The sequence below is a fragment of the Rana temporaria genome, chromosome 5 (assembly GCF_905171775.1).
Source record: "Rana temporaria chromosome 5, aRanTem1.1, whole genome shotgun sequence".
Lineage (NCBI taxonomy): Eukaryota > Metazoa > Chordata > Amphibia > Anura > Ranidae > Rana > Rana temporaria.
The window spans coordinates 214478597-214502893 of record NC_053493.1 but is presented as its reverse complement, the minus strand read 5'-3'; positions in this window follow the sequence as shown (position 1 = coordinate 214502893).

The window sequence follows — 24297 nt, the reverse complement described above, 5'->3', positions numbered from 1 at the left end:
ACAAGAGTAAAAGCACTAAGGCTCGGTCTCCAGAAATAAAAAGTCTGAATAAAGATCAGAAGACATGTGTGGTCTCAATTTACCCTACACGGGGTGCTAAGGTTGGTCTTGGTCGTTAAGACAGGTAATCCATTATATGTTGATTAATGGCAAGCTCATCTACATTCTTTATTCCTAAGCTCTCCCGCCTTTTGTGTTTTTTCCTTGTACCATTGTTGTTTTCCTCCACCTTCTTTATCTTTCCTTGTATCTATCTTATTAGGCTTGGTTCACACTACTGCAATGCGCTTTTGATGCAATTTTCAGTGTGATTATGTAGTGCGATTTTGATGTGACTTTGGTTGAGGTTAGCACATTCTATGGAGCCAAATTGCACGGATATTGCACCAAAGTAGCACAGGAAGTCAGGAACCTTTCCTAAAATTGCACCGCACAGTGGTTTTGATGTGAGCATGCACCATTGAAAATAATGTGATTTCCCTTGTCGTGTGATTCTGTACGACTCATGTCGCATCAGAAATTGCACCAGTGGGAACTAGCACTTAGCACTTAAAGCGGGAGTTCACCCATGTATTAAATTTTTTTTTTCCTCCCCTTAGATTCCTGCTCGTTCGGTCTAGGGGAATCGGCTATTTGTATTAAAATATGAGCAGTACTTACCCGTTTTCGAGCTGCATCTTCTTCCGTCGCTTCCGGGTATGGGTCTTCGGGAGCGGGCGTTCCTTCTTGATTGACAGGCTTCCGAGAGGCTTCCGACGGTCGCATCCATCGCGTTACTCATAGCCAAAAGAAGCCGAACGTCGGTGCGGCTCTATACTGCGCCTGCGCACCGACGTTCGGCTTCTTTCGGAAAATCGTGACGCGATGGATGCGACCGTCGGAAGCCTCTCGGAAGACTGTCAATCAAGAAGGAACGCCCATTCCCGCAGCCCATACCCGGAAGCGACGGAGAGGATGCATCTCGTAAACGGGTAAGTACTGCACATATTTTAAAACAAATAGCCGATTCCCCTAGAGAAAACGAGCAGGAATCTAAGGGGAAAAAGTGCCCTCTAAGGGTGAACCCCCGCTTTAAAAACAAGATTGATAGAATTGCAAAAAGCCGCAGAGAGGAGTAAGTAAAGCATGGTGTAAATTTTAATGGTATAATAGCTAAAATCAAAGTTTTTTTCAAACGGTATTAACCACTTTAGCCCCGGGCCTGTTTTTCAGAGTCGGTGTTTACGAGACTAAAACATTTTTTTTTGCTCGAAAATTACTTAAAACCCACAAACATTATATATTTTTTTTCTAACACCCTAGAGAATAAAATGGCAGTCATTGCAATACTTTTTGTCACACCGTATTTGCGCAGCGGTCTTACAAGCGCACTTTTTTTGGAAAAAAAACACTTTTTTAAATTAAAAAATAAGACAACAATAAATTTGGCCCAATTTTTTTATATATTGTGAAAGATAATGTTATGCCGAGTAAAATGATACCCAACATGTCACGCTTAAAAATTGCGCCCGCTCGTGGCATGGCGTCAAACTTTTACCCTTAAAAATCTTGATAGGCGACGTTTAAAAAATTCTACAGGTTGCATTTTTTGAGTTACAGAGTAGGCCTAAGGCTATAATTATTGCTCTCACTCTAACGATCGCGGCGATACCTCACTTGTGTGGTTTGAATACCGTTTTCATATGCGGGCGCTACTCGCGTATACGTTCGCTTCTACGCGCGAGCTCGTCGGGACGGGGCGCTTTAAAAAAATGTTTTGGGGGTTTTCGCATTTATTTTTATTTATTTTACAATTTTTAACACTGAAATAAAAATAAATAAATACATTTATCACTTTTATTCCTATTACAAGGAATGTAAACATCCCTTGTAATAGAAAAAAGCATGACAGGTCCTCTTAAATATGAGATCTGGGGTCAAAAAGACCTCAGATCTCATATTTGGGCTTAAATGCAAAAAAAATAAAACATTTGGAAATGTCATTTTTTCAAATGACAAAAAAAAAAATGTTGCTTTAAGAGGCTGGGCGGGACTGACGTTTTGACGTCACTTCCGCCCAGCAGAGCTATGGGGACGGGCGAAGGAGATTTTTCCTTCAGTCTCGTCCCCGCTCAGCTGCCGAATGGTCCCGATCTCCTCCGCTGCTACTGACGGCTACGGTAAGCGGGGGAGGGCGTGGGAGAGTGGCGGGCCCCTCTCCCGCCACCGATAACGGCGATCTTGCGGCGAATCCGCCGCAGAGATCGCCGTTATCGTGTACCGGACCGCCCACTGAAGAGATGAATATCTCGATTGTGGCAGCAGCTGCTGCCGTTACCGAGATATTCATCTTTAAAGTGATGACGTATAACGGCAGTGGGCGGTCGGCAAGTAGTTAAACCCAAAAACAAAAAACATCATGATTGATGATGGATCTACAAGTAACAATTATTTTTCTATTTTTGACAAAGATCTTGTCAAACATTTGGGTGCCTTTATTTCTAGGCAATACTCTTCAATGTGACACAGGTGCCCAAAAAACAGAAAGAGTTTTTAACCATCCACTACTCTACCTACAGGTAAAAAAATATTTGATTTTAGATATAATTGAAAGCTTTAGACAAAAATACCAAGATAAAATCCACCGTACAATAAAAAAGCAGCTTTTGCTGCAATATTTACCATTCTGGATCTGTGATCTGCAGTACTTTTTTCTTCCATTAGATGTCCTTAGTTCATACAAGCCAGTATTATTTAACTAATTTCTACTGAGCCCAGACTACCATATACCCACCCCAACCTCTGACTGGATAGTCAAAGGAGAAGTAGCACATTGATGAGCTCTGTAGTACTTCTTTTTCACCAATAGATGTCCTCAGTTTGACAGCTTCCTGATTTGCTGATTGTGCTTCTTCTTCATTTCACACCGAAGCCTTGCCTTACAGGAAATGCAAACGGCTGATACCATGTGCTTACATTGCATGCATTAAAAAAAATTAGGGGTCTATTTACAAAACATTTTTTGCATGCATGTCAGAAACATTGGTGCAAGCTCAACAAAATATATTTGTTTGTTTTCTAATAGAATAATTCCTATACCATTAGCATACAGATTTTTTTTTACCAGTTCTAGGGACAACCAGTAACATCCATATTCTTAATTAATAGTGAATACGAAGAAATGGGCAAAGAACACTTTCCCATAGATACAAGAGGACTTTGAAGGATGTGATGTTGTCACTGAGATGAGCACCGGAAAACAAAATAGTTTAACCACTTCCATACAGGGCACGTATACACCTTCCCGCCCAAGCCAATTTTCAGCTTTCAGCACTGTCGCACTTTGAATGGCAATTGCGCGGTCATGCTACACTGTACCCAAACAAAATTGGCGTCCTTTTTTTCCCACAAATAGAGCTTTCTTTTGGTGGTATTTGATCACCTCTGCGATTTTTTTTTTGCGCAACAACTAAAAAAAGACTGAAAATTTTTACAAAAAATATGTTTTTATTTTTTTCTGTTAAATTTTTTGTAAATAAATAAGTTTTCTCTTTCAATTACGGGCACTGATATGGCGGCACTGATGGGCACCGATGAGATGGCACTGATGGACATCAATGAGGTAGTACTGACGGGCACAGATGAGGTGGCACTGATTGGCGGCGCTTGTATGCGGCACTGATGGGCACACATAGGCGGCACTGATGGGCACACATAGGCGGCACTGATGGGCACACATAGGCGGGACTGATGGGCACACACAGGCGGCACTGATGGGCACACACAGGCGGCACTGATGGGCACACACAGGCGGCACTGGGCACTCATAGGCGGCACAGATGGGCACTCATGGGCGGCACTTATGGGTGGCACTGATGGCTACTTATGGGTGGCACAGATGGGCACTCATAGGTGGGCACTGGGCATGGATGGGCACTGTGGGGTGGCACTGATGGACACTGTAGGGTGGCACTGATGGACACTGGGGCGGCACTGATTAACCTATGTTGCCAGTCAGTGCCCATTTGTGGGCACTGATTGGCATCATTTTTTTTTAATGCTTTTTTTTTTACAGCCTTATTTTTTTCAGACTTTTTTTCTTGATCTGCCCTTTTTTTTTTTTTTTTTTTGAGCCTTTTTTTTTTTATCTGCCCTACCCTGGTGGTCCAGGGTGGGCTTCCCTGGTGGTCCATGTGGCGATCCGAGGGGGGGCTGCGCTGATAAACAATCAGCGCGAACCCCCCCTGTCAGGAGAGCAGCCGTTCGGCTCTCCTCTACTCGCGTCAACGGCTCTTCCTGTTTAAATCGTGATCAGCCGTGATTCGACACGGCTGATCACGTGGTAAAGAGTCTCCGTGAGAGACTCTTTACCGAGATCGGTGTTGCGGGGTGTCAGACTGACACCCCGCAACAACGATCGCCGCGATGCGCGCCCCCGGGGGCGCGCAGCGGCTAAGAATCCTGAGGACGTCATATGACGTCCGGTCAGGATTCTACAACCACTTTGCCGCCGTCAATCTGTCATTGGCGGGCGGCAAGTGGTTAAAATATAATTGTATTAATACTTAGATCCAATAAAAGCTTGAAGAGTTCAGGTGCATGGAGTGATCCTTAATTTTTTAATGAGTACAGAGCTTCATTAATGTATTAAAGTGGTTGTAAAGGCTGAAGGTAAAAAAAAAACTTCTGTGCCAAAGGATCCCCAGTCCTCCCTTACATTACTTGCAACACTGAAGTCCTTTAAGTGTAATTTATTGGTACATCAGAGTTACAATAAAACAATAACACTGACGTGTTTCGGCAGAAGCCTTAGACTCTCCCTTACATCACCTGAGCCTGATCTCAATTAAGTAATGTACAAGAGCAATGACTCTCTTCATTCTTTCCCTTCTTACTGGGCAGAATTATAGCATTGGGAGCCATTGGCGCTCACTGCTGTCAATCAAATGCTGTAACAAGGGAGCAGGGGGTGGGGTCAAGCTTCCCTGTCTGTGTCTATAGATGCAGACAGGGTGGTTTGGCAGTCAGCCCGCATGAGTGCCCTTATAGAAAGAGGTGGAGCCACTGGCGAAAAAGGGGGACCCAAAAAGAGGAGGATTAGGGCTGTTCTGTGCAATTACACAGAGCAGTTAAGTATAGAATGTTTGTTTATTTTAATGCAAAAAAAAAAGCTTTAGTATCACTTTAAATGTATTCATTAGAATAGTTGTCTTTAAACCACTGCTCCAGTGCCCCTTTTGCCCTGAAATATACCTGGGAGCTCCTGTAAAACTTTTGGAGATGTGTCATAAACAGACTTGCGAAAAAAAACATGATAACAACACTTATAAAGGTAAAAATAAAATAATTGAAAAATCATAATTAACAAAAACAACAAAAACTGTGCTATAGCTCAGGCCTCGTACACACAACGGAGTTTCCCGGCAAAAACCAGCAAGAAACTTGCTGGGAGATATTTTTTTGCAGAGGAAACCGGTCGTGTGTACATTTTCGTCGAGAAAACTGTCGAGAAACTCTAGCCAAAAAGAGAGCAAGTTCTCTATTTCCTCGATGGGAATGGAGAAACTTGCCTTGTCGAGTTCCTCGACAGCCTAACAAGGAACTCGACGAGGAAAACAATGTGTTTGGCCCGTCAAGTTCCTCGATCGTGTGTACGAGGCTTAAGGCTTTTCAGATTTATCTAATATATTTATATTAGAAGTTCTTATATTGCCTCTTGCTTAGATTGCAGCTTAGCTCCTGCCCCTATTAAAATATTCTTCTATTTATAACTGAAACTCATGTTTTATTTGTGTTGTTACCTTATATATCCTTACTAACTATGTTTGGTCTTGCAGTCTCCCACAGTGTCTCATAATAAAGCAACAGTGGTTCTTTTTGGCCTCTGACTCAGGGAAAAATAAATGACCGTTTTGTACTTTGCCAACTAAACAAAAGAAGGTAAAGGCCACACACTACCTTTGTTAATGTAATGTGAGCATCCAGCATGCAAATTCTGGATGATACAATTTCCAGTTTACTGTATCTCCCCCCCCCCCATTATTTTTACGGTGGTGCATACTGCGAAACCATCATACAGCTGGCCTTTGCGAATGCTTATTAACCACATGTGTTGATAATTCAGCGTGAGCCAAGATACATTGTGCTGAAGCTGCTATTACTTTTGTGATGGACTAAAGCAAAAGTCTGCATACTGGGATTTTCTATTCGCCCCATGCTGTGCATCCAACTCCCACCAAAATCTCTGGTAATTGGATAAAGGAAAGAACATGTTTTCCTCTTCACATAAGCCAAAATACTTAGTTAACCCTGTGCTTCGATTATTTTAGGCTACATTTTCGGCCTAGCAAGGTTGTAATGAGGTGAATTACTGATAAATTTACTGCTGGTTCTAGACTTATGTATACATTGTAGCAATGAAATTTGGAGACTAGGAAAATATGAAAGGAAATTAGTCTTGGGGTTTCAAATATGTAATACTATAGATCAGCCTAGTTACTTTTTTAGACCACACAATATATTTAAAAAATCCCATTAGGGATTTCTTTTACTGTTTATGATTGTACTATTTTTGTCTTAGCGATGTAAAAGCTGAATTCCATAAGATTTCATGTTTTCATACTTTCTGGGTTGATGGAGTAGATTTTAATTCATTCTTTTTGCAAGGTATCTATAAATACAGTCTATATTATATATTTCTTGACAACATCTGCCAAATCCTCTAGTCAGTTACATGCTGTTCTTTAAAAAAAATATACAGTTTGTTAAAACTGATCTGTATAATTACTGTACAAGCTGTTTTGTAATTTATTGTTATTAAAAAAATTACCTTTTCATTTCAATCCACAGTCACCCATTATTTCTATTACTGGCAAAAAAAATCTGACTGCTCTTCCTACATTTCTTGTAGAGTTTTTAGACGGGACTTCACTGAATCTTTTGTGTCTTGCTTCTTCTGTATATTTGGCCCACTATCTATACCAGACATAAAATAATAGGCTGTCTGTTAAAGGAGAAGTACAGCCAAAGCTTCTTTGGCTGTACCTCACATGTAGACAACATGCACTCCTGTGACCCGTTTTCCACAGACAGCACCCACTCCGCAGCCCAGTGCTCCAGTGAGCGGGGGGGGGGGGGTCAGAGCAGAGAGGCGGTGACTGACAGTCACTAGCTCCCTGCTCAGGGAGCTCTGAGAACAAGGTAAGTATGATTCCCCCCCCAAAAAACATTCCCATACTTCTCTTTGAAATGGAAATTTCCTAGTATTTACTGGATGGACAGTTATATATTTAGGTCTAAAGATTTGTAACAAGGTGGTGGTGGGGGGGGGGGGTACAATGTTTCCTGTCATTGCACTTATGTTGAAAGATTGCAGCAGGTATGTATCTGAAGAAACTGTGTTAGATCTCAAAAGATCTCGAAACCCAGTTCCATGCAGTAGAAGAGGTAGTATAACTATCAGCTTGACCATCTTCCCATTCTCATTACTCATGGTGGCCCCAGGCAAGCTATTTAAACATGAGCCCTGCCTGGCCTCAGTGGAGAGTGTTCCCTCAAATGTCGATTGATGCAGTGACATACCTCCATAGACCCTCTCTGTATGGATAGCAAGGTCACCTGCTGACTGGTCACTATCTACAGACAGCTTAACTCTTCAACAAGACACAGAAGTTTAAACAGACACAAGTTTAGCTAGTTGCAGTACAGGAGATGTTTTTTTTCCAGTCTTTTGAAGACAATGACTTTCCTAAGCCCTGTCTTTGTGAAAAACTGATACTAAACAACAAAGAAACAGGGAGGGACTAGCTAGACCTAACTAGCACTAAACGGAGGCAGGACAGAGAAAGATACCAGATCACATAAGCAAACAACTTTTAGTGGCCCTAAATCACCACTAGATGTCATCAGAACAAAAGTAACCTAGTACAGCTCAATACAACAAGAATAACAACAACAACAACAACAAAATACTAGGTAGGAAAAGAACACTGAGAGTTCTTTAGCTGTATACCTATTTCCAGTGATTCTGCAATGTAATATTGAAATCATACAGTACTGTCTTTCCCACCTTTTGTCGACCTTAGCTTGTTTCCAAACTCTTCTAATTGGAGACCTTCATCCTTCTGTCACTTATACCTCTTGATGGCAGTGCTCTTGAGCTCCAGTGGCACCAGCATAATTCACCGGCACTCATCACCACACTCCTTGTCCTCCTATCCAAAGGTTTTTGGACTGGAATAGTAAGAAAGGCTGCTGTCATCATCTTGGGATCCTTATGTAGGTATGTTACACATATATACAAATTATAGGTGCTAAAATGGAGCTATTTTTCTACTCTTTCCTGGGACTCTATGGATTGCAGGTAGGTTATCTATTACAATTTTTTCCTGCAGCTCTGCATTATGTGATATCTTACATGAAGCAGAGCCACAAGATAGTCTGGGGTGGATGACATTCCTTAAATTTAAGTAAGTTTAAGTTACTGTGTTGTTAAATTGCTGGGTGGGAGTGCAGTTAATTAACATTAAAGTTATGTGAAGTCACTGTAAGGGCATAGTGGATATATAATCATTATATTACCGAACATTGCATCAAATGTTGATACTCCAGGCTGTAGTCAAGCATCAGCTTTGGCTATCTGAATTCCCTAGGACAAGTCTTACGTGGCCTTGTAATAAATTCAGCCCTGATAACAGTTTTAAGAGTCTTGAACAACAGCCTGCTGTAATTTAAAGTGAATTCCTACTTTGCCCAGGCAGATTTGCATATCATTGGAAATGGACCCTTTACATAAACATGATGACCTGAATACTAAATAATAAGGCGCCTAGTCTAAATATAGGAAGTAAATAATGGCTTTTTGCTCAGTACTGTATGGCCATTTTGATGGAGAGCAGAACTAGGACTGGTTGCCTTTCTGAGGTCAGACTTCAGCTCCTTTCACTGCTGCAGACTAGGGGAGGGGAGGCCACCTTCTGGGGGAAAGAGAGCCAGGAGGGGAGCATTAGCCAGGGCTGCAGAGCAGAGAAAGAGTGAGAGAGACACAGGTTGAAAAGAGTACTGATGTGCTGCTGTGATTTGTGTGCACAATAAACTGTCTGTTAAGGGAGCGCTGCAGTGTATAGAGTCTGGAGAGACTGTTTTAGATTTTGTAAGCAGGAGAGTCAACCAACCTGCAATTTTCATTAAGGTCTCCACAGAGGTAGAAGTAACAGGCTTGAGAGGGGAGAGTGAGTGTGGCATGACCTCTCACCTGGCCTTCAGAGAGGATGCTTGAACTGACTGCTAACCAGAGGACATCTGCGTAGCCCTAAAGTAGTGAGAGGACTTTAGCTATCTTTGTGTTCAAGGACCTATTTTGCTGTTGTTGAACTTTGTTGTCACTTGTAGAATTTACATGGGAAACTTTGGGAACCTTCCCATTCTTAACTTGTGGATTACAAACGCTCTCATTTGAGAGTGGGAGCTGCCATAACAGTTTAAAGGACCCCAATGACTGTAGACCTTATATCCATTCCTCGACTGGCAAGTAGTATAGATAGGATGACATTTACAGTAGATGGACCATATTATTTATTACATCTTCTGTTGTTCTCTTGTTACTGTGTTCTATTACTTTGAGATCATTCTACTCCTACCGTGTTTCCCCCGAAAATAAGACCTAGCATAATTTTCCAGGAGGGCTGCAATATAAGCCCTACCCCGAAAATAAGCCCTAGTTTAAAATGCTTGTAAACTCCTATAACCCACGCCTATTACAGTAGTACATAATGTACAATGTTTGTGTTTCTGTAATATAATTGCAGGGAAGAGAGCTCTGGCGGGTCACAGAAGTGCAGAGTGGTGCTATAACGAAGGTATTTGGCACATTTATATTACAGAAACATACACATTGTACATTATATACTACTGTAATAGAGTGGATTATAGGATTTTACAAGCATTTTAACTAAGTTCACACTGGGGATTCCTATCAGGCAGGGAGAGAGAGGGGGAGAGAAGACAGCACATTACATGGTAAGACCTACCCCAAAATAAGCCCTACTGTGTCTTTTGTTGCCAAAATTAATATAAGACCCTGGAATATTTTCGGGGAAACACAGTAACAACCCAGTGTGTTTGGCAGGGCTTTTAACAAATGCAATGAGGAAAGGAAAGTCATAGACCATAAATTATTGATTTTTGTTCCTGAATTTATTTTAGACTAAGCCTCGTACACACAATGAGAATATTGGACAAGTGATCATGCTTTATTTTATTTTTTGCATTCTCTTGGTCTTCTGATTTTTTTCAGATGAATGCTGAGTAAACAAAACATTTTAATTCTGGTATCATACGAGAATTTGTTGTGTTTTTTCCTTAGGATAATTTAACATGAACTGTCGTTATTGTCTCTCGAAAGCTGTGTACGAACGATCAGATTATTGTACAATCGCTTCATAACAGGTATTTTTCGTCTAATTTTTAGATTATGTGTACTAGGCTTGACTTTGGTATTGCACAAACTTTCCTTTGTGGTGCTTGTCCAGGCCCTAATAAAACCCTTCCTGCATTGATACTGGTGTAATGGGAAGTGTTAGGTCCAATTAATTGAACAGGTCACCTCTGGAAAGGGCAGTAGAACCTTAACATCTCAGTGGCTCCTTTTGGGAATAAGTGCTACAGATCTTAAAAGAAATATGCTAAAAATTGATCTGAACAATAATCGTTAAAGGAATTGTAGTTTGTCCATTCATTCATTAAATATTCAAAGGAGGATTGATTACATTCCATGTACCCACGATTAACAAAACAACAAACAATAAAGCCTACAAATCACAGCACTGAATCTAAACAATGACTGCATTTTCTCTAACAAATGTTTGTTTGATTAGGGTTCCCCTGAATGATTTTCCTCTGTGAAGTGTAAAGATTTCCTCTTCATTGAAACCTGTAGCTAATTGAGCTGGAAAGCTTCCAGCCTCTGGAAGCTTTTATCTTGAAATTCAAAATAATTGCTTTGGCAATGCATGGTGTTGTGGACGCAAGGCGCACAAATTCCCAGAACCTTTAAGAAGATGTATTTCTCTGATTAAAAGAGAAAGGTCTACGAAAGGTTATTAAAGAATTACAGCATAAAGAGTACACAAGAAACATCCAGCACTCACCGCTTGGCATTGTAGTCTGTGATGTAAGACAGATTCAACCTTAATTAACATTACCACCCTTATAATTTCTCATTTTGGTAAAACTAATTCTAAACGTGTCTGCTCTGCTATCTTTTGAAAGAAATAATGTAAGTCTTTAAAAAGAAAAATTGCTTTTGTATGCTACCTTTTTTTGCGCCAGTACAATTACGTTTTCCAGAAAACAGGCTAGCTTAGTAGAACTGTAGTTCCAATCATTGGCAGTTGTGTCAGGACTGTTGGGTTTAACCTACTGTCTTTGATTTGATGTATGCTAGTTGTACATGAGAGTCTTTCATGAGCCTGTATTCCAGTGTTTTAGAAAATAAAAGAAAATAGAAAATAAAAGAATTCCTTACACATGGAGAAACTTAATTTAGTGATCATGAATGGAAACTTGTCATGAGGAATATATAGTATATAGGCTCAAAATAGTCCTACAGGTAAACTTACTTTCCTGACATCTCCATGGCATTGACTAACCCTTCTATAATGTTCTATACAAGCTCTATTTTCTCAAATAATTAGTTGCATGCTAAGTTAAGAATCAGATATTGATGTTTGGGGGACCCCCACACCTTTTTGTTGTGTGAGGCCCCCTTAAATTTAGTACCGGACTCAGAGTTTGGTATGGATTTCCTGGCAGACGTCACACATTTTTTTATGGTCTTTTACATGGAGTATCCACTTAAAATCTATACCAAATTCAAAGGGCCTGACTTAGTAAAACCGAGGAGAGTGCAAAATCTGGTGCAGCTCTGAATAGAAACCAATTAGTTTCTATGTTTTTTTTGTCAAAGCCTGAAGCCTCGTACACAAGCTCGGTTTTCTTGCCGAGTAAACTGAGCATGTGTACGAGGCTTTCAAGTTTCTCGTCTGGAAATCTGTCCAGAATCTCGACGAGAAAAATAGAGAACCTGCTCTCTATTTTCTCGTTGAGTTTCTTGTCGGCCTGTTTCCTGACGAGAAACCAGAGAGTGTGTATACTTACGTGTCGCGGTGGAAACCCGTGCATGCACGAAATGACTTAGACGCATGCGTGGTAGCTTCCACGGCATAGGTAGGGTGAGTGAGTGTGTGAGAAACGTATATAGCGCTACAAATGCAAACTAAATCGCCTCAAGGGTGAAGCAAGATGGCGTCAACGGCATTGAATGTGATGAGCGCATTCTCGTTGTACGCGATGACGTCACAGCGTTCTTGCTTTTCAAGAGAACCGTGGTTCTTTTGAAAGGTCTTTGTGTACACTCGGGCGGCAAGTGATTCTTGCCAAGAATCTCGTCTGGAAAAATTAAATTTTTTTCCTGACGAGATTCTTGCTCGTGTGTACGAGGCCTAGTTGATCAAGCTGAAGTTAAAAGCTGACTGGCTACCATGCACAGCTGCACCAGATTTTGTGATCTCCAGTTTTAGTAAATCAACCCCAAAGAGTCTGATAAGTATTTTGGGGTGACCCTAGACATTTTATTTTTCATTGTTGCTGTAGTATGTACTACATCCTATTGCTGACTTCTTAAAAAAAAAAAAAAAAACAGCACACATACCTTTCCAAAGGTTCCTAAAAATACACAGCCCACTCTTGGAGGGTCCTGTGTGTTGTTTGCTTAAAAAGCAATGTCATGTCATTTGCCACTGAAATCACTGCTCCTGGCCAAATAGATTTGCTCTAAATTCTTTTTGCATTGACACATGCTCCTTAGGGCAGTTCTCCCCATGCAATTTTTTGACAAGCCCTTGCCTATCAGCCCAGAAAATGGGCATTTGTGATTTGACAGATTCTGCTCCCATTGATATCATTCAGTTCCAGGTTTGGCATCCAAATTTCTTTGGGGGTTCAACAAATCCTTTATGAACCAAACCCAGGGTAGTTCAGCTCATCGGGTATGCAACACTGTTGCTATATAATGTAGTGTCGTCCAGGGATATGCCGAGTAGGAAAATCTAATGGATTTAGAAAAGATCTACCTATATTCCTGCAGAGCGTACCATCCAGCAATAGCACTGACAGCGGTGGCAAAGGCAAAAGTTGAAGTTGTGCCACGAACTTACCAAGACATGGAGTGCTAGGGGAATTAAAGTTATTCTCTGATTTCAACAGGGAAGCAGCAATTGATGCTATCAGGGCCTCTACTAGATCCATGCGTCACACAGTGACGGCAAAGAGGGCTATGTCCCTTGGCTCTTTGTCCAAACAGGGCTGATGCAAAATATTATATGAAGGTCAGTTTAATGACAAACTAGACAAAGATATTTCTAAGGTGACTAGTGGAAGTCAGAGCACATACCCCAGGTAGAGATGAGCTTCGAGTCGAACTCATGTTCGTCTCGAACATTGCCTGTTCACGAACAGCGAACAATTTGGGGTAAAAAAGTAAAAAGTGCTTCCGCGCCACCACACAAATATAAAAGATGAAGGTAAAAAAACAAAATTGCTGCTTAATCTGAATAAGTAAATAAATGATTATATACCTCAAAGTGGATGTGATAAAAAATGAACAGCGCATAAATTAAATAGATCAATAATGGATGAATTAATGATACTAAAAGTGATGTATAAACTAGTGGTCAAATGCCAAAAAATAAAAAAAATTAATTATGGCAAAAAATATAGGCAAGAAATATATATATATATATATATATATATATATATATATATATATATATATATATATATATATATATATATATATATATAATTGTGCAAAGTGTAGCAATGTGCAAAAAACACATGGGATGAATGGTAAGACAAAAAAGTCCCAAAAAGTGGATAATGAATGTCCTTGTGTAGACAAGTATCAAACAAACAAAGGTGTCTTCACATTCTTCTTGTGTGACTCTTCTATAAGTTGTGCTCACAGAGCGCTTACCTTATGGCAGGTAAATAACAGCTTGTATGGATGTAAATATATCCAGGGATGGTTCCACTGCGTTGATCTCCACAGTCTGTCACTGTGGATGGTTTCACAGGATCTCTCCTCGGTGGCACACATTTTTGGCGCCATTCACATTTATACAGCGATCAGTGCTATAAATATGCACTAATTACTGTATAAATGTGACTGGCATTGAAGGGGTTAACACTAGGGGGTGAGGAAGGGGTTAAATGTGTACCCTGAATTGTGTTCTAACTGTGGGGGGAGGGGGGTGACTGGGGGAGGTGACCGATTGTGTCCCTATGTACATGGGACACAGATCGGTCTCCTCTCTCCCCTGACAGGACATGGATCTCTGTGTTTACACACAGAGATCCATATCCTTGTCCCTGTAACCGCCGATTGCGAGTGCCAGGCGGACATCACGGCCGCCAGGCACGCGCATCAGTATCTCAGGAATGCGGCAAGCGTGCGCGCACCGCCGCCGGCGCTCGCGCGCCCTCTAGTGGCCTGGAGGAGCGGAGGACGCATATATGCGTCCTTTCAGAGAATTAGAGCCACCCTGCGGCCGCCCATATTCGTACGGCCGTCGGGAAGTGGTTAAGGGTAGAGTTCTGAAATATTATGTTATATGTTTTTTTGCAGAAAACATCACTGATCTTTCCTGAAAAGAAAACTAAGCCTGACTGTGATGCACATTAAAAATGAAATGCCACCATTGACCAGGAGAATGCTACATACTGTATAAATATCTGCAGGTATACATATTGTAATGATAAAACCATACCACTGACCATAAGGCCGCATTTACACCTGAGCTTTTTGTTTTCAGGCAGAAAGTCACACGTTTTTTGCCTCCTTTTTGCCGCAATTTTGCACAGGTCAAAAGGTCACCAATGTAATCTGCCCAAAAAAGATGCTCATGTACTTTTTTGATCCTCAGGCATTTTGCTTCAGACTACAAAATGCTCATATGTGAACAGGGGCTATTTAAATGAATGGGGTTTTGCTTTTTGGGCATTTTTCGGGGCGTTTTATGAGCTGAAAACGCTCAGGTGTGAATGCAGCCTAAAGATGTGAAAAATAAAATCTTCTGCGCAACCACACAGTTACAAACGTGATACCCAAAAAATTCTCCCTATTAATTTTGACTACTGCTGCTATTATCCTATGGTGTCCCACACACAACATATCAATATTAGAATTTTCACGATACAGCCCTGCAGTAAAATATACACACATGCAGGGCTTTTTTTCTCAAACAATAGGTGCTGGAACTCAACCACGACCCCCCAAAACCCCTCCCCCACACTCTCCAAATCACATCAAATAGTGGGTGTGGTCAGATTTCACAAACAGTAGAAGGGTCTTAAAGGGGCATTGAATACCATGATTGCATTACATACAGAGTGCAGAGTTCAGGGGGGTTACACACAGAGTGCAGAGCTGTCACTTGTAAACACAGAAACTGGATTGTGGTGAGCAGGTACCAAAGGGTCTGAGCCAGAGGTGGTGGAACTGAGTTCCAACAAGTTCCACCTGAAAAAAGTCCTGCACACATGTGCTAATAACACAATGTAAAATATATCACCAAATTTTTCATATATATCAATCTTGGGATTTACATCGATCTTCTCTAGTGAATCATCACGTGTCCACTCTCCTCCACCACAAACTGCTCACCTGGTACTTTGACCTATAGAAATGAGGTCAGCATGTTCCTTCCACTTTAAAGGAGTATTATAGCCTGGATTGATGTACAGTATAAGTCCCAGATGGATCCTTATATAACTTCTAATGCCCCATACAATTCCTCAGTTTTTTTTTAAAGATGTCACTTAACATATTGCTCTCCATTGGTGCTTAAAAAAAAAAAAAAAAAAATTACATTTTTTTTAAAAGTTTTTTGCTATAATAACACAAAGATGTATTCAACTATTTAAAAACACTCACATGGCACTGTGCACTCCTCTGGTGCTCTGCAGAGAAAGAGCTTGTACTGCCCCCTTAAGGTGTGGATGGAAGCCACAATTTGCTTATTTAACCACCTAAGTACAGGGCACTTTCACCCCCTTCCTTCCCAGGCCATTTTTCAGCTTTCAGCGCTGTCACACTTTGAATGACAATTTCGCAGTCATGCTACACTGTAACCATGTGAAATTTATCTCATTTTCGTCAAACAAATAGAGCTTTGTTTTTTAATCACTGCTGGGTTTTTTATTTTTTACCAAAAAAAAAAAGACCAAAAAAATATAAAACAGTTTTTCTTAGTTTATGTCAGTAAATAAGTAACTTTTCTCCTTCACTAATGTGCGCTGATGAGGCTGCACTAATGGACATTGATAGGCTGCACTAATGGCAACTGATGGGCACTGATGAGGTAGCACTTATGGGCACTAATTAGGTGGCACTGATGAGGTGGAACTAATATGCCGCACTTATGGGCACTGATAGGTGGCACTGATATGTGGCACTGATGGGTGGCACTGATGGGCTTTTACTTGATGGGCATTGTTGTGCAGTACTGATATGCGGCACTGATGGGCACAGAAAGCCAGCACTGACTGGCATCACTAATGGGAACTGATTGGTGGCACTGATTACTGGCACTAGTGGGAACTGATTCCCGGCACTGGTGGCGCTTTAGTGTAATCAGGGCACTGATGATCAGTGCCCTAATTACATGTCTTGTTGTCCCCTGCGAGGAGATGCTGCTGATCGGCTCTACTCGCCAAACTCTCTGTCCAGCACTTCCTGTATTTACATGTGACCGGCTGTGATTGGACACAGACGTTCGGGGTCGCACCATGTGTTAGCACAACCATGTGGCTGCGATCGCCACATTGCGCGCCCCCGGGTCGTGTGGGAGTGGCCATTTGGGTGCGCCGTCATATGACGTCCACCCAGAACGAGAGGCGGGCGGCAAGTGTACCCTTAAAGTGGTTCTAAAGCCTTAAAGGGGTTGTAAAGGATTTTTTTCCCCTAAATAGCTTCCTTTACCTTAGTGCAGTCCTCCTTCACTTACCTCATCCTTTGATTTTTCTTTTAAATGTCCTTATTTCTTCTGAGAAATGCTCACTTCCTGTTCTTCTGTCTGTAACTACACACCGTAATGCGAGGCTTTCTTCCTGGTGTTGAGAAAGCCTCTTGAGGGGGGAGGGGGCGAGCAGGAGTGTCAGGACGCCCACTAACACACAGCTCCTTTCTCTATCTGCAAAGTAGAGAGTGTCTTGACTTGCCTGCTCGCCCCCTCCCCCCTCAAGAGGCTTTCTCCACACCAGGAAGAAAGCCTTGCATTACGGTGGTGAGTTACAGACAGATGAACAGGAAGTGAGGATTTCTCAGAAGAAATAAGGACATTTAAAAGCAAAATTGAAGGATGAGGTAAGTGAAGGAGGACTGCGCTAAGGTAAAGGAAGCTATTTAGGGAAAACATTTTTTTCCTTTACAAACACTTTAAGGTTTTTGATCCAATTGCATTGTATGCATTAAGGTGAAAAACCTTCTGTGCTGTAGCTGCCCCCAGACCCCCCCCCCTTTCCTTATCAGATCCAGCTATGTGAACGAGCGCAATGGCTCCCATCACTGTCAGTGGAAGAGATTGGTTCCAGCTGCTGTCAATCAAATCTGGGGAGTGGGAGGGACTGGGCCAAGTCCTGCTGTCTGTGCCAATAGACACAGCAGCTGGACTTGGGAGCGAGCACACATGGGTGCTCCCAGTGAATGTGGCTTTCCCTGAGGGGAACCTGATGAAGAGGAGGGGCCTGGAGTGCCAGCAGGGGACCCAAGAAGAAGATCAGGGCTGCTTTTTGCAAAACCATTGCACAGAGCAGGTAAGTAAAGGAATGTTTGTTATTTTTACAGTTCTTAACCACTTGCCGCCCGCCAATGACATATTGACGGCGGCAAAGTGGTTGTAGAATCCTGACTGGACATCATATGACGTCCTCAGGATTCTGAGCCGCTGCGCGCACCCGGGGGCGCGCATCGCGGCGATCGTTGTTGCAGGGTGTCAGTCTGACACCCCGCAACAGCGATCTCGGTAAAGAGTCTCTCACGGAGACTCTTTACCACGTGATCAGCCGTGGCTGATCACAATGTAAACAGGAAGAGCCGTTGATGGCTCTTCCTCACTCGCGTCTGACAGACGCGAGTAGAGGAGAGCCGATCTGCGGCTCTCCTGACAGGGGGGGTTTGCGCTGATTGTTTATCAGCGCACCCCCCCTCGGATCGCCACACTGGACCACCAGGAAAGCCCACCCTGGACCACCAGGGAAGGGCAAAAAAAAAAAGGGGCAAAAAAAAAATAGTCTGGCCAAAAAAAAAAAAGATGCCAATCAGTGCATCAGACCACAAATGGGCACTGATTGGCAACATGGGTAAATCAGTGCCGCCCCACAGTGTCCATCAGTGCCACCCCACAGTGTCCATCAGTGCCACCCCACAGTGCCCATCAGTGCCCACCTATCAGTGCCCATCCATGCCCAGTGCCCACCTATCAGTGCCCATCTGTGCTACCCATAATTATCTATCAGTGCCACCCATAAGTGCTGCCCATGAGTGCCCATCTGTGCCGCCCATGAGTGCCCATCAGTGCCGCCTATGTGTGCCCATCAGTGCCGCCTATGTGTGCCCATCAGTGCCGCCTATGTGTGCCCATCAGTGCCGCATACCATACCGCCAATCAGTGCCACCTCATCTGTGCCCGTCAGTACTACCTCATCGATGTCCATCAGTGCCATCTCATCGGTGCCCATCAGTGCCGCCATATCAGTGCCCGTAATTGAAAGAGAAAACTTACTTATTTACAAAAAAATTAACAGAAAAAAATAAAAACTTATTTTTTTTTTCAAAATTTTCAGTCTTTTTTTAGTTGTTGCGCAAAAAAAAAAATCGCAGAGGTGATCAAATACCACCAAAAGAAAGCTCTATTTGTGGGGAAAAAAGGACGCCAATTTTGTTTGGGTACAGTGTAGCATGACCGCGCAATTGCCATTCAAAGTGCGACAGTGCTGAAAGCTGAAAATTGCCTTGGGCGGGAAGGTGTGTAAGTGCCCTGTATGGTAGTGGTTAATGATTTTGGATGTATGATTGGGGTCATTGTCCTGCTGCAGATACATTTGGGGTCAATCACATGCCTCCCTAATGGTATGGCATAGTTAATAAATATCTGCCTGTATTTCTCAGCATGGAGGACACCATAGAACCTGAACAAATTTACAACTCCATTTACAGAACTGCAGCCCCAAACTTGCAAGGAACCTCCACCATGCTTCATTGTTTTATGTAGACACAGTACCATTCTCTAGTCCTTCAGTGAAAGAACCTCCTCCTGCTACAGCCAAATGTTTAACATTTTGGCTCATCAGTCCAGAGCACCTGCTGCCATTTTTCTGCACCCCAGTTCCCATGTTTTTGTACTTTGTACCTTGTTTCCATGTTGAAGGTATGGCTTTTTGGCTGTAATTCTTCCATGAAGACCGGTTCTGGCCAGACTTCTACAAACAGTTGATAAGTATACCTGGGTCCCACTGGTTTCCATCAGTTCTGTGCTGACCCCGACGATATGGCCTACCAGGCCGGGGTCGCATGCTACGCGGAGCTCCATGCTGCTGAAAGGGGCCCCAGTGACTGGCTGGGTCCCCGGCTCTATTGAAGAGATCCCAAGCTATGTGCTGAACGGTGGGGGATTGGCTCAAGGAAAACCCAGAGGCAGGTTATCTGAGGGGCTTGAACGAACCATGGGGGATCTGGTGACCGGGACATTGACAGGTACACTTCAACTATCACCCGGTGACCCTAATCTAATTTACTGGGAGAATTCGCTCAATCCATTCAGCTCATCCAAGTACTAGGCCTGTGGTCCCTAGAGCCAGGTCTGTGGCAGAGATCTGTTCCTCCCAGCAACCTTAAAGTCCCCATTAAAAACGTCAACCTATGACGAAACGCGTCTGAGACGTGCGCTCAGTGACGCCACCGCGCTCATTTTGAATGAGGAAGGGTTTTTTGTTGCCGGCCGGCACCTATTTTAAATGCTTTTACAATTCTGCTTAATTGTAAGTACAATCTTTTTTACTGAAATAAATACCCTCAAATGGTATCACGCTATGGCCTGTTTTTTGTTCTGGTGACCCACAGAACTTCCGAGTGAAGGGGCAGCCATTTCTTCTGTGGAGGATTGAAGGATTCCCCGGGGCAGCTGGTTCTTCCCTTGGCGGATTGGATCTGGATTCCCCTGGAGCCGGTGTCATCACTGTGTGGTTAATCTGTTTAAGGCTATTCCCTCTTATCAATCTGGTAAGAGGCTGTCTATGTGGTGGCGGTTTCACTGATGATTTTGTCTTGCACTGCGGTGTTGTCAGACTCCAGCTGAATACCTCTTATTGCTACATCTATTGCTTCATTATTATTGGGACACTTTTTAGGACTGTTTCACTCTGATCAATGTATTGATTCTGTTCCGGCATCACAGCTGGCTGTATTGAGTTGGCGCAGTTTTTTTTTTAACCTTAAAGTAGCGCTTCGGCTGCCAAACTCATGGCAGGAGTTTGTCCGGGGGCACTTCACCCACTCTGGCTAGAGTGGCGACGCACTGAGTTCATTGCTACCGAGAGCAGAATTGCTCGCTTCATATCCAGGCCTGATACTGCAAAGTTCTCTCTTGCTTCATCAACCTTTCCTCTCTACCTCATGTTGATGTTGGTCATGTTCGGCCGAGAATAAAGCATTCAGAAAACCTTCATTTATTGTCTGGACATTCGCTCACTGGTCTACTCATCAACTTCACCCCTAGACAACGGTAAAAGGTAACTTAATATGCTGATCCCAACAACAATCAGCTGCTCCTGAGGGGGTAGCGCTACATTTTGCTACTTCAAAAATGCTTAAATAGAACATCTTGAAACAACAGTCTGCTTTGAAAGCTTTTCCTGGGAGAGACCTTGCTGATGCAGTATAACTACCTTCTGTCTGTGCTGGGTCTTGCCATGGTGTACGACCTGTGACATAAAACAGTCTTCCACAACCTCACCTTAGTAGCAAAGTTTGGCTGTTTTAAGTCTCCTACACAGCTGTTTCTGTTCAGTTAATGACTGTGTTTACATATGAAATTGATGATCATTAGCAAGTGTACACATGACCATTTTTCATGTCATGGAAAAAACAAATTTTTTCTCGACGTGATTTTTGTCAAGCCTGCCTTGCATACACACGATCGTGTGTATGCTTGAGCAAAGCGCGCTGACGTACAACACGTACGACGCCACTATAAAAGGGAAGTTCCATTCGGATGGCGCCACCCTTTGGGCTGCTTTTGCTGATTTTGTGTTAGTAAAAGTTTGGTGAAAGACGATTCGCGCTTTTCAGTCTTCATGCTTTTCAGTCTGTTACAGCGTGACAAATGTGCTATCTCCATTACAAATGCTAGTTTTACCAGAACGAGTGCTCCGTCTCATAACTTGCTTCTGAGCATGTGTGTCGTTAAAGCCTACACACGAACATTTTTCACGTCGTAAAAAAAACTACGAGAAAAATTAAAGCATGTTCTAAATTTTTAATTCCCATATTTCACGTCGAGAAAAATGCTCTGGAGCCTACACACGATCGTTTTTACTGACCAATTAAAAAAATTGAATTTTTCACCTCATGAAAAATGATCGTGTGTTCGCGGCATAAGAATTGATGGTGGTTTGAAGCTAAAGAGTAGTCACACCAAATATTGATTTGATTTTATGTTTTCTTCTGCTTGATCACTTTGTATTTTGTAAGTGATTCAAATAAATAATTAAAATATATATTTTTGACAGAATTCTTACTTTACAGCTGCCTAAAACTTTTGCACAGTATCATATGTATAAATATGTTTAATAAAATAGTAAAAATAGCACAGAAATATACAATTTTCATAACAGTGCATGCAGTTTAAGTATTGTCAAATGTATTTGTTTTCTGGGACAGACAGATTTTAAAGGGCCCTAGTAGGTGGTTTGTGCCACTGTGCCAGGATAAGAATTATGAAGAGCATTTTCTAGTCCTGCACCAGTTCTATGTGATATTGCCAGTGCAAGGAATATGTCCATAAACCCAGATATGGAGATGATATAGTTACTTCCTCCGTAAAGGAGTTGTAATGAAAAAAAAAATCCCCCCTAATGCAATCTATGCATTAACCACTTGCTTACTGGGCACATATACCCCCCAGGTGAAATTTCAGCTTTCGGCACTGCGTCTCTTTAACTAACAATTGCACGGTCGTGCGACGTGGCACCCAAACTAAATTGACGTCCTTTTTTCCCCACAAGTAGAGCTTTCTTTTGGTGGTATTTGATCGCCTGTGCGGTTTTTATTTTTTGTGCTATAAACAAAAAAGAGCGACAATTTTGAAAAAAATACAATATTTTTTACTTGTTACTATAATAAATATCCAATTTTACTAGAAATGGCGGCAATCTGCAATTTTTATTGTGACTGCGACATTATGGCGAACACATCGGACACTTTTGACACATTTTTGGCGCCATTCACATTTATACTGCGATCAGTGCTATAAATATGGACTAATTACAGTATAAATGTGACTGGCATTGAAGGGGTTAACACTAGGGGGTGAGGAAGGGGTTAAATGTATTCCCTGCATTGTGTTCTAACTGTAGGTGGAGGGGGGGTGACTGGGGGGGTGACCGATCTATGTCCCTATGTACAAGGGACACAGATCGGTCTCCTCTCCAGAGACAGGACGCTGTCTCTGTGTAAAACGGCAATGAGAGATGATCTCATATGTTTACATATGAGATCATCTCTCATTGGCCGCACAGATCGCATCGCAAAAGGCCACTGTGATTGGCCGTTCGCAGCGAACTGTAATTGGCTGTGTCCAAGGGACACGGCCAACACAGAGTTTCCCCGCTGCGCGCTCTGGAGCGCGCGGTGAACGCCCTAAGGGGTGGACGTCAATTGACGTCCAGTTGGATTTTCAGGTCCGCGCTGTAGCCGTCATTCGGCTATAGTGCGGGTCTGAAGAAGTTAAGGTGAAAAAAACATCTGATGATGACGCCCCCCCAGCCCCCGTTTTACTTACCTGACCCCTCGAAAGTCCCACGCGTGGTCCCGAGATCCTCTTCGCCGCTCAGCCTGGCCAGAGCGGATGGATTGAGAGCAGAGCAGCCATTGGCTGGCGCTGCTGTCAATCACATCCAGTGACGTGGCATGCCAAGGGGCGGGGCCGAGTGATACAGTGAGCGGCTATGGCTGCTCACTGTATCACGGGAGCACGCCCGCAATACTGACCACCATGCGAGCTCTCGCATGACTGTGGTCAGTACTTGCGGGGAGGACCAGAGACAGTCGCCGAGGGACCCCAGAAGACGTGGATCGGGGCCACTCTGTGCAAAACGAACTGCACAGTGGAGGTAAGTATGACATGTTTGTTATTTTATAGGACGAAAAAAAATTTATTTTACTAACCCTTTAAGTAAAATAAGTTAATTTGCCTTTTCACCGCATATCCTATAGTATTTCTTTATATTTTGCTTTGACCTGGACCTTGAATCATAACCGTCCTGTCATTCTGGAAGGGGTGATATATTACAAATATTATTTGAATGAATACTGTATTTGTTGGGTTCTTTTTTTTACAAGAGACATGAACTCATCTGTCTACTCAGTTAGACGTCTGTCAAAAACATATAATAACTCTTGTGACCACAATAAAAGACTTTGTTTATAGATGGGTTTGTAAAGACATGGTGGAATAACATATGGATATATCGTTACTGTCAAGCCTCCAGCATACTGTACGTCTTCATAATGTCTACCGTTCTCGCTACTTGAATCTTGAGATCCAACCAGTAACCAAACTGCATTACCTCTTAAAAGCATATAAATTGCTTGGCAGTGTTTTGGCCCTACTATGTCTCTGTACCCCTCATAATTATTCAATCCCAGGAAGGACCATTGGATTAGGCACTTCCACATGACAACATGTCACAAAGTAGAGCATCTTTATATACAGTTAGGTAGATTCAGGTACACAGGAATATCTTTAGGGCGGCGTAGCCTAGCCTGTTTAGGCTACGCCGCCGTAAATTAGCTAGGCTAGTAATGATTTTCAATCTTCTTACCTGCTAATCTACGGCGGCGTAGCCTCAAACGAGCGGGCGTAAGGTCGCCTAATTCAAATGACTTGGAGGGGGCGTGTTGTATGGAAATGAGGCTTGACCTCGCGTTTTTTGGCATTTTTTTACACTGCGCATGCGCCGGGCGCCTACATTTCCCAGGGCGCA